Raw genomic sequence first — 9,598 nt, forward strand, 5'->3', positions numbered from 1 at the left:
CTAAGGTTTGCAGAAGAGCATCTCTGAACACAAAACACAGAAGCCACTCCTGCTTGCTAAGAATAGGAAATTGAGGCAACAATGCAGGTGGGATCACAAAAATTGGACAATGGAGGATTGGAATGATGTTTTCTGGTCTGATGACTCTCAGTTTCTGCTGGAATATTTGGATGTTCAGGGTCAGAATTGGGGGTAAACAACATGAAAGCATGGATCCTTCTTGGATCATATCAACGGTTGGGGCTGGTATTTGTGGTGTAATGATGTGTGGGATATTTTCTTGGCACACCTTGGGCCCCTTAGTACCAACTGAGCATTGTTTAAATGCCTGAATATTATTGCTTTCCATGCCCATTCTTTTATAATCCCACTTCACCCATCTTCTGATGGCTGCTTCTAACAGGATAATGCACCATGTCACAAAGCTCAACTGATCTGAAACTGTTTTTTTAACATGACAAAGAGTTCACTTTAATCAAATGATCTCCACAGTTAACAGGTCTCAATCCAAGAGAGCACCTTTGGGAGGAAAGTGAGGATCACATCATAGATGCAAAGCCAACAAACCTACAGCAACTGTTTGATGCTGTTATGTCAACAAGGCCCGAAATCTCTAAGGAATGTTTCCAGCACCTTGTTGAATCGATGCCACAAAGGATGGAAAAAAGGAGTCAAAGCTGTATTAGCAAGGCATACCTACTAAAGGGACCATGAGTGTATATACACAAACAAGAAGCTCACTGGAAAACAGCTCATAGGAAAGCAGTTAGGGTGGGTCAGGTAATCCACCAGGTGGGAAAACACAGGTAGCAAATCCAAGAGAAACACAGGTTTCATGACATAAAAACAAAAAAAGCAACCCCAACACTATAACCAGTGTTGGGGAGCAACGGAATACATGGCGGGCGATCGTGGCTCAAGAGTTGGGAGTTCGCCTTGTAATCGGAAGGTTGCCGGTTCGAGCCCTGGCTTGGACAGTCTCGGTCGTTGTGTCCTTGGGCAAGACACTTCACCCGTTGCCTACTGGTGGTGGTCAGAGGGCCCGGTGTCAGTGTCCGGCAGCCTCGCCTCTGTCAGTGCGCCCCAGGGTGGCTGTGGCTACTATGTAGCCTGCCATCACCAGTGTGTGAATGTGTGCGTGAATGACTGGATATGTAAAGCGCTTTGGGGTCCTTAGGGACTAGTAAAGCGCTATATAAGGCCATTTACCATTTACATGTACCGGCGTTACATATTTAAAATACAAAAAATGAGTAACTGTATTCCATTAAAAAGGTGGTATTCAGAATACAGTTGAAATAAAGGGATTACACGGCGGTCTTTTCTTGTTTCATATGTTAGTCTATGCCCTCTCTATATCTGGTAATTATAATAAATAAACCCAAATAAAACACGCATTAAGAGGCTCTAATGCCTGGGTCTCAATCTCATGGCCCATGTCACCTCTACTTGCGGCAGCATAATGACGTGAAGAAACATTTTAAAAAAGTATTATTCAAAAATTATTTAAAATGAAAGCAATAGGCAGAGTGTTACAGGCATAGCATGTATGAAGCATGTAAATATAAAAATAACCACTGCAGCCAAGAAGAGTGTTCTAAGTAAGCTATTAATACTCGACTGTACACTGTATTCGTGTTTTCCTCCGAAACAATTAGTCCGTTGGAGCAGCCTTTCAACACCTCTGTCTGTCTCTCGCTAGCAAAGTTGATCCAGACAACAAAGTAAAGCTAGCTTTCGGTTACGAGACCGACACAGAACCCAACTTATTAGCCAGAGGTCCCTTTACTATGGTTCGGAGCAGCGTGCCTGTTTTATATACTCGTGGAATAGTTTTCTATATGAGATCGCTGCAAAAAGTGCAGCCTTACCTAATGTCCACCTTACTGTTACTCATTTTATATTAGGATTTAAAAATCTAGTTGCTAGTGGTATGTGGAGTAGCCTTCAGTAATAGTAATAAATCACACAGCAATAGTACATTCATGTAGTTGTAGTTATTGATAATATATGGAGTAATCGAAAGTATTCAGAATGCGTTACTCTCATTGAGTAATGTACCAGAATACATTACAAAATACATTTTGGGGGCATGTATTCTGTAATCTGTAGTGGAATACATTTTAAAAGTAACCTTCCCAACACTGAGTATAACAGACAAGAATACGGCAAACAAAAGGAGACAAAGACAAACAAACCAAAAGCTTAAACTAATATAATTCTTGTGTTCCTCTCCCTTATTCTCACTTTGTCCTCTTCAGTGCGTTCAACAAGCAGCATAATTAAGTAAGAATATGAAGTTAAAATGTGTGGATTTGAGACTGAGTGCCTTTGATCTCTCATTTTGGAGGAGAACCAGACTCCACAGAATTGGGGGTAAACAACATGAAAGCATGGATCCTTCTTGCATCATATCAACGGTTGGGGCTGGTATTTGTGGTGTAATGATGTGTGGGATATTTTCTTGGCACACCTTGGGCCCCTTAGTACCAACTGAGCATTGTTTAAATGCCTGAATATTATTGCTTTCCATGCCCATTCTTTTATAATCCCACTTCACCTACTACATGTGTGGTCCAGAAAATTTAGCCATATCAAGTCCTTATGAAACTAGTGCTGGAGAAATATATTTTTAAAAGTAATTGATTTCAACTGTTACCAACAAGATTAACAAAGATGTCTGGTATATTTAATCACAACTGCTTGTCTGCTGGTCTGTCTGAGAAAGCAAATTAAACGATTTCAGCAACTGCATTTAAACTGAAAACCTTTTCCTGTGACTAAACCCTAATTAGAACTCTCAGAGCAGACTCCAAACATCATTAAGGATTACATTTACCTACATCAGGCCTCTCAACACCTGCAGATCCTCCACAAACAGTGGGTACAGATGGATATGGCACTGTCTTCCCCATATATACACTTTCCTCCTTTCAAGAAAATCTCTTTATCTGACTTAAACCTCCCCACCTACCACTCCTCTCAGGCAGTTGCATGTCTAAGACCCATTAATACTGAAAGCTACAGACATGTAGGGAAATTCTTCTTTCCAGCCTAATCATTTGTCTTCAAGTAGCGCCTTTTTCACCCCACCCAACTCTGGAGGAAGCTCTGTGTCTCATATGGATAAGCAGACACAAAGATATGAAGAAGAGGCAGAGTGGGACAATTTATGTCTTCATAGAAGGGAAAAGTGTAACATGGACGGGGGAGTGAAGACAACCTGCAGACAAAGAGCCAAAGGAGTATTTGAGTGATCAGTGTTTACACAGTTATAGTCATCCAGGCGTGTTCTGCTGCTCATACATGAAGTACAATGATGACATGAGTATGTACACATTTCTAGCTCCTCTCTGTTTGCCCCTGATTAGCTGTGTTAACATCATAGCAACCGTAACGTGTAACTATTGTTTGTGATTCAGGATAGCTGCTGTCACCAGGTCAGGTTGGGGTCAGTGATGAATGTGTTGCCACAATGATGCGCATGTGTAAGCTAACACATTAGAATTTAACCTAGTTTTCCAACTATTCAAAACGTGGGGCTCTGAGTGAAGAAAGTATTCTTTTACAGCCTTTAAAGACAAATCCATTCCATGTGTGACAGTATCTGTGTGGTACAAATTAAGCAATCACTGCCTAATTAAGTAATTCTTTGGAGTCAAACCTTAAACTCTTAAACGTTTAAATCATCGCCGCCAATCATCTTACCACTTCTCTGTAATGGAAACCGCACGGTGGAGGAGTGAGTGCTGATTAGATTGGATGTAATTAGGTCACAGGAGTTTAAGATAATGAAAGTCAGCGTTGCTTTGCTGTCGTCCCATGTGTTCAGGGTCCTGTGGGACTGAAACAGGCCTGTTAAACTTTATTAGAGTGAATGGGCTTCCAGATTCTGCAGCGCAGTGAGCCTGGGAGAAAGGCCACAAACAAAGACCATAAACACAACAACAGTCTATTGTCTTAGCGAGGAATGAATGGATGATGGAACTGACGAATGAATGAACGGCTTGTTCGCTCTAGAGAATGGAGATCAGTGTTCAGCAGTTATGCATTTCTTTGTAATAAATTACTTTTATATTATTACTTTAACTTTCCTTTAATTAGTGGGTTATGGGATTCAAAGTTAAAGTAGTCACTTCACAGTCCCTAATCCTGTCCTGACAGTCACAGTTTTTTAAAGGAAGAAAAATCTCAGTTTGACGAATTTAATACTACTGCATGCACCTTCAAAAAAGGGCATTCATTGAGTGTCCCCCTTAAAAGTGAAAGTCTTTGCTGGTTGCTTAATTACGGAGGCTGAGAGATCAGCCAGTGACCTGAAAAACATCTGTTGTTAGGGAAAAATGTGTATTCCCAGACAGGTTGCTGGTTGTTGCACCTTATGATTGCTTTAGTTCTCTGCAGTATACTGTGGCTGGCTGCAGTTTGCACAGAAGTTGCAAACTTGTCTGCAAACACTGACTAAAGAACCACTCTCTAGTAGTGAAGCTTAAAAAACTGTGACACAAGCCAGAAAAAGAAAACTTTTCTTCCTTCAAAGTAAAAATTGTGTCATACTCCTGAAACCAAGGCATTTGAAAAGGTGCCATTTTGCCAATGAATTCATGCTTCTATGTTAAATTTATGCCATAGGTACATCGTAACTGCAAACCCTGCTGAAATCCTACACCACAGCCTATCCTGTAACCTGACGTGGACTTAAAAAAAAAAAAGGTAACTATACACTGCCTAGATGCTGTCTGCACCCATTGTTTTGACCTCTATGCATTTCCTGCTACGGTTTAACCAAAACTTTTGAACAGATCAGTAAGTGAACAATAATAATCGCCTCACTATAATGACTCTCAGATGTCTGCACATTGCTGGAGAGAGATTGCTGAAACTATGGGAATGGACGTGAAGGAATGTAAACAGAAATGGAAAAACTTGAAAATATGCTCGTCTCCAAAAAACAAAAAAATAAATAAAATCTCATAACTGTACACAACCACAAAGTAATTGGCACATAAAACACCACACAAAAGAATAAATACTGACAATGATGATGACTCTGTTCCAGTTGCAATTGCGCTACAATCAGCTAATTTAAATTCATATATCAGAGGAGAAAAATAGTAGCGATGTTTACAGTGTGAATATAGATATTGCTTTTAATGTTATTGCAGAAAAGGAGGAGAGCGCAATGATAAAGTGCAAACTGCTTCCAGGCCAGAAACAGCTGCTTTTTACTGCTAACAGACTTTAGCTCTTTGCAAGCTGCTGCGCAGACGGCATGCTAACGCTAAGCTAGCCAAGAACCCAGAGTGATGTTAAAGCTGAGAGAATGGTGACCTCAGCCCAGCAGCCAGACCCTGAACTTCAACAGGTAACAAACTGTCGATCAGTCTGGCTGCAGCCTCCATTTCTACCTGTTTATGTTTCTACAGTAGCATTACTGTGGTGATCGCCTTCAAGTCTCTTTGTGCTGGATTTTTGCTTTGCTTTTTGCTGTTAGCCTTGTGTTCATGCATAAATACGAAGAGAAAGACGTGTGTATCCTCATTAGAATAGGGATTTGTGTTGGTGTGTAGAACTGTAGCTGATAGGCCTAAGTTGTCAAGTGGTTATTAAGAGACTGCGTTTCAGGACATTTCACGGAGAAACACCAAGAAATGTAATGAGTAGTTTGAGAACGTTTTCTCAACGTTTAAGGAAAGTGTTTTGTTTAATATGTTTAATAATTGCCTTTTTTAGCGTAGTGCTTAGCGATGGTGGTTACGCTCAAAGCGGAGTCAACCAGAACCCAATGATAATCGATAAGGAATCGAATCAATAAGTGATACTGATAATGGTATTGGAATAGCTAAAATCTTACCAATTCATATCCCTAACGATGAGATGATGGCCACCTGTACAGCTCACATCGTAGGATTTGAAATATTCACTGCACAACTATAAATCAGTTGTTAGAGAGTAGTTGGTGAGCGTTTACAAACATGTTAATGATGTCTATGCTGAGTGACTCCACCTGCAGCAATTACACACTTGTTCTGACAACATCTCCTCCTGGAATTTCAGGTAATCATTTCTAACATTGCAGCTTAGGTTCAAAATAATACTAATAATTATTATTATTTAGTAAATATAACATTTAATTCAAATATTGGACTTTGAAAACGAAAATTGTACAACTAAAGTTAGGTCACGTACTGTCATCAAACCCCCTGAATTGAAGCTGAAACTGCACTCAGCAAAAAAATCTGCTGACTAAAAGAGTAAAGTAATGAGTGTATTACTTTACTTTTGCTACTAAGATTTTCAAGTGAGTAATGTGCAGTGAGTAACCGTTTATGTAACCTGCTAAGCACCAGTGCAGGCAGTAGTTAACATGGAGATGAACTGTGATTTATTAAAGCTTTCTGAACCACACACTTGCCTTTTCTTGATAGCAACAGTACATAGAGTGTTAAACATCAATCACTTATGGAACCTTAAGCAAGGCCACAAAAAATACATTGAAAAAGAAAACATTGACTGTTTCTGTCTCTTTCACACAGTAGTTTCACCAGCACAGCTGTAAAGGCAGGATTATGGTGATTTTGGTGTTTCCAAAACCATCACTCACTTATTTTCATTAGAGGAAAAAAATAACATTTAATGTGGTTTAAACAGATTTCTTTTATAAAACACCTCTTCATTTCTTAATTGTCTCTTCTCTATATTGCTCCATAGCAACTGAGAATGAGTCAATGACAAAGTTAAGCAGTAGAGTTCCTGCATCTATCTTTAGTAAAGACCACAATGAGTTCAAAATATTATGAAGCCCTCAGCTTCATAGATGCACTAAAGCAAACTAGAGAAAGTTAGCGTCTTTTGTCGTGACTCACTCAGTGGTCTGTTGACTCTTGTGTTGTCCACAGTCTTTCTCTGCTCTGGAGGCCTAATTTATCAATCCCTTGGTGCCTATAAGCGTTATCAGTCAGTGTCTGAAGTAGTTAGTGAGAGACAAGGTCCTTCAACTGCCTGTCCAGTCATCTGAATGAATGAATGAGTGAATGCTTTATTGGCCATATGCAGGTTGCCCCGCAGAGGAATAGGACACCCCCCCGACTTCACATGGGAATACCGTCGGCGATCGGCAGCGTTACAGAAAAAAACACTGAAAAAGTACACGACAATGGGAAAAGTACAAGAGGAAAAAAAGAGACCTCTTCTCACGCTGGGCACCTATGGGAGGACAGCATGAGAACAGGAAACAAAAAAAACTCCTCTGCACAGAGAGCACATAAATGTCCACATTACAACATTAGAGCACGTGACTGGCCACATGGGTTGGGTAGGGGGTGAGGAGTAATCCGAAGGAACACAGCAGTCGTCCTACACAGCGCTACCATTCCAGCGCGGCACATAGACCCGCCGTCTTCCCCCACAGGAAACAAGCATCGAAGGCGTTTGGAAAGGGAGGGGGTAAGTGAATTCAAACCTTTGCAGCAGATTCCCCTTATTTTCACCTCCTACACCACTTCACCATTTGTTGGTTTTGTTCCACTTATCCAAAGTCAAGTCATGGTGCAGAAGGCTAAGCAGAGGAGTCCAGCAACATGTCCACTTAATAACCTCTGAACAAGCTCTGGGTCTCGCCTGGGGTCTCCCCCTACCTGGGTGTGCCTGGAAAACCTACAAGGGAAGGCGCCCTGGAGGCATCCTGATTAGATGCCTGAATCATTTCAGTGTGCTCCTTTCCACACAGAGAAGCACCGGCTGTTTTCCAGGCTCCCTCTGGATGTGTGAGTTGCTCACTATCTGTAAGCCTCAGACTACCCATCCTAAAGAGGAAACTTGAAGCAGTCACTTATCACACATTTTCCATCACTGCCCAGAGCTCATGGCCAAGTCCTTTTTCAATTAAAATGTCGCAGCCTGGCAAAACCAAACCTAAATTTGTAAGTTTAGATCACACATGTCCTCAAAAACAGTCAGTTAAACAGATTTGTATAGTGTAACGGAATAATTACACATTTACACATTAAAATAATTTCATTGAGAGAATGTTGGCTTGAGGGAGGTTTGATGTGTAATCTCGCTTTTTAAAACATTGGTCTCAGAGCTAAGGTTTCCGGTTTGCGTCTCACTTTGATAAGTTTGATTCCTGCTTGGTGGTTAGCTAACAAGTGTCTGCAGGTAAGTTGGCACCTTCCATGCAAACCACAGTTTTTTGGTGCAGATCCCTCTTTGGTTTCAACCCGCAACCTCCAGCAACCATACATGAACTGATTAGGGAATTAGGGAATACGTATTATTCCCTAGTGTGTGGTTGGTTGCCAGGTTGCTGTCTGCTTGACTGAGGCCTTACTGATTAGGCTTCGATGACTGATTAGTTTCTTTCCTTTGTGATTACTTACCAAAAGATGTAGGGCAGAAGAGTCCCCAAGTATCATTTAAAAGTTCCACATGGCACCACATGGTAATTAAAAGAGGGGATAAAAGAAATATCCATCCAGTCATCCTCTTAAAAGAAAGAAAGAACATTCTCAATAAAGATACCAGCGGATTTAAGCCTGGGACCCTCTTGCTTTAAAGGGGGACTGTGGTAAATGGGCTATTGTTCTGCCCTATGTGTTTGACTGTTTTAAACAAAGTTGCTGATTTGTAGAGGATTTTGCTTATGTTAATAAGATCTACTGTAATCTGTTTGCTTATTTGATTAGTTCTGTTGAGTGGACCACCTTGAAGAATCATATATCTTGTAGATCAAGCAGTGGCAAAAAATAAAAGACTGACTGTTAACACCAGAGGTTGCTGTTGGAAGTTTATGCCACCAATGTGTTCAGCAGCGTTTTTAGGTTGTTGCGTCATTGCTCTGCTTTGGTGATGCGTGGATGACTTCTGGGGAAGGATGGTCAAATTTCGGAAACAATATTTTCGTATTTGTGACGGCATATTTCAGTCACCATAAACGCCCCTCTTTAAAAAGAAAATCCCACCTCAGAGAGGATAAATTATGTTTTGCAAACAGCTGCTGTTACTGTACTGGAAGTAAGCTGCGGTCCCAGTCATTCATCAGGAAGAGCTGCATGGATGTAATAAACCCCCCATGGGGATCTGACTTTTTTAGTGCCTGTGCTGATGTGGGTTGTAACATAGCTGTGTGATCACTGTCCTGATTAGCTGATGCATCTATCACTGAGTGTTTAGACGAGATGAACAGCTCTGCTGATGGACATGAGGTCACTCCCCTGTGCAGGTGCTGAAGGGTTGGGAACGCGTACAACCCAAACACACATCACTATTTCTGCACATTACCACCGCAAAGTTGTAATCAGAGTAATGTTTATTTGACAGCATGACAAATGGTAAACAGTCATCGCGCTGCCCATACTCTGGCTGGTTTTTCCTCCGAGTGTCTGCTGATGAAGTCTGAATTTTTGTAGGTGTTGTCTCAACAGTCGATGTAGTTCTCCACAAATTTTTCTCACAATTGTTTCTTTAGCCCGGTCACACCCCCTCCTCATTTTTTTATCATAGATTACTTGTGTGATGTGGAACAAAAACAGTCACTTTGTGTGATTATGCTGCTCTTGCTATAGTCTACTTTTACCAGACAAAGACCAAACAGACT

This window comes from Mchenga conophoros, linkage group LG6 (genome assembly GCF_057382185.1).
Source record: "Mchenga conophoros isolate Kocher_MC1m ecotype Shallow Benthic linkage group LG6, M_conophoros_male_GT1.1, whole genome shotgun sequence".
Lineage (NCBI taxonomy): Eukaryota > Metazoa > Chordata > Actinopteri > Cichliformes > Cichlidae > Mchenga > Mchenga conophoros.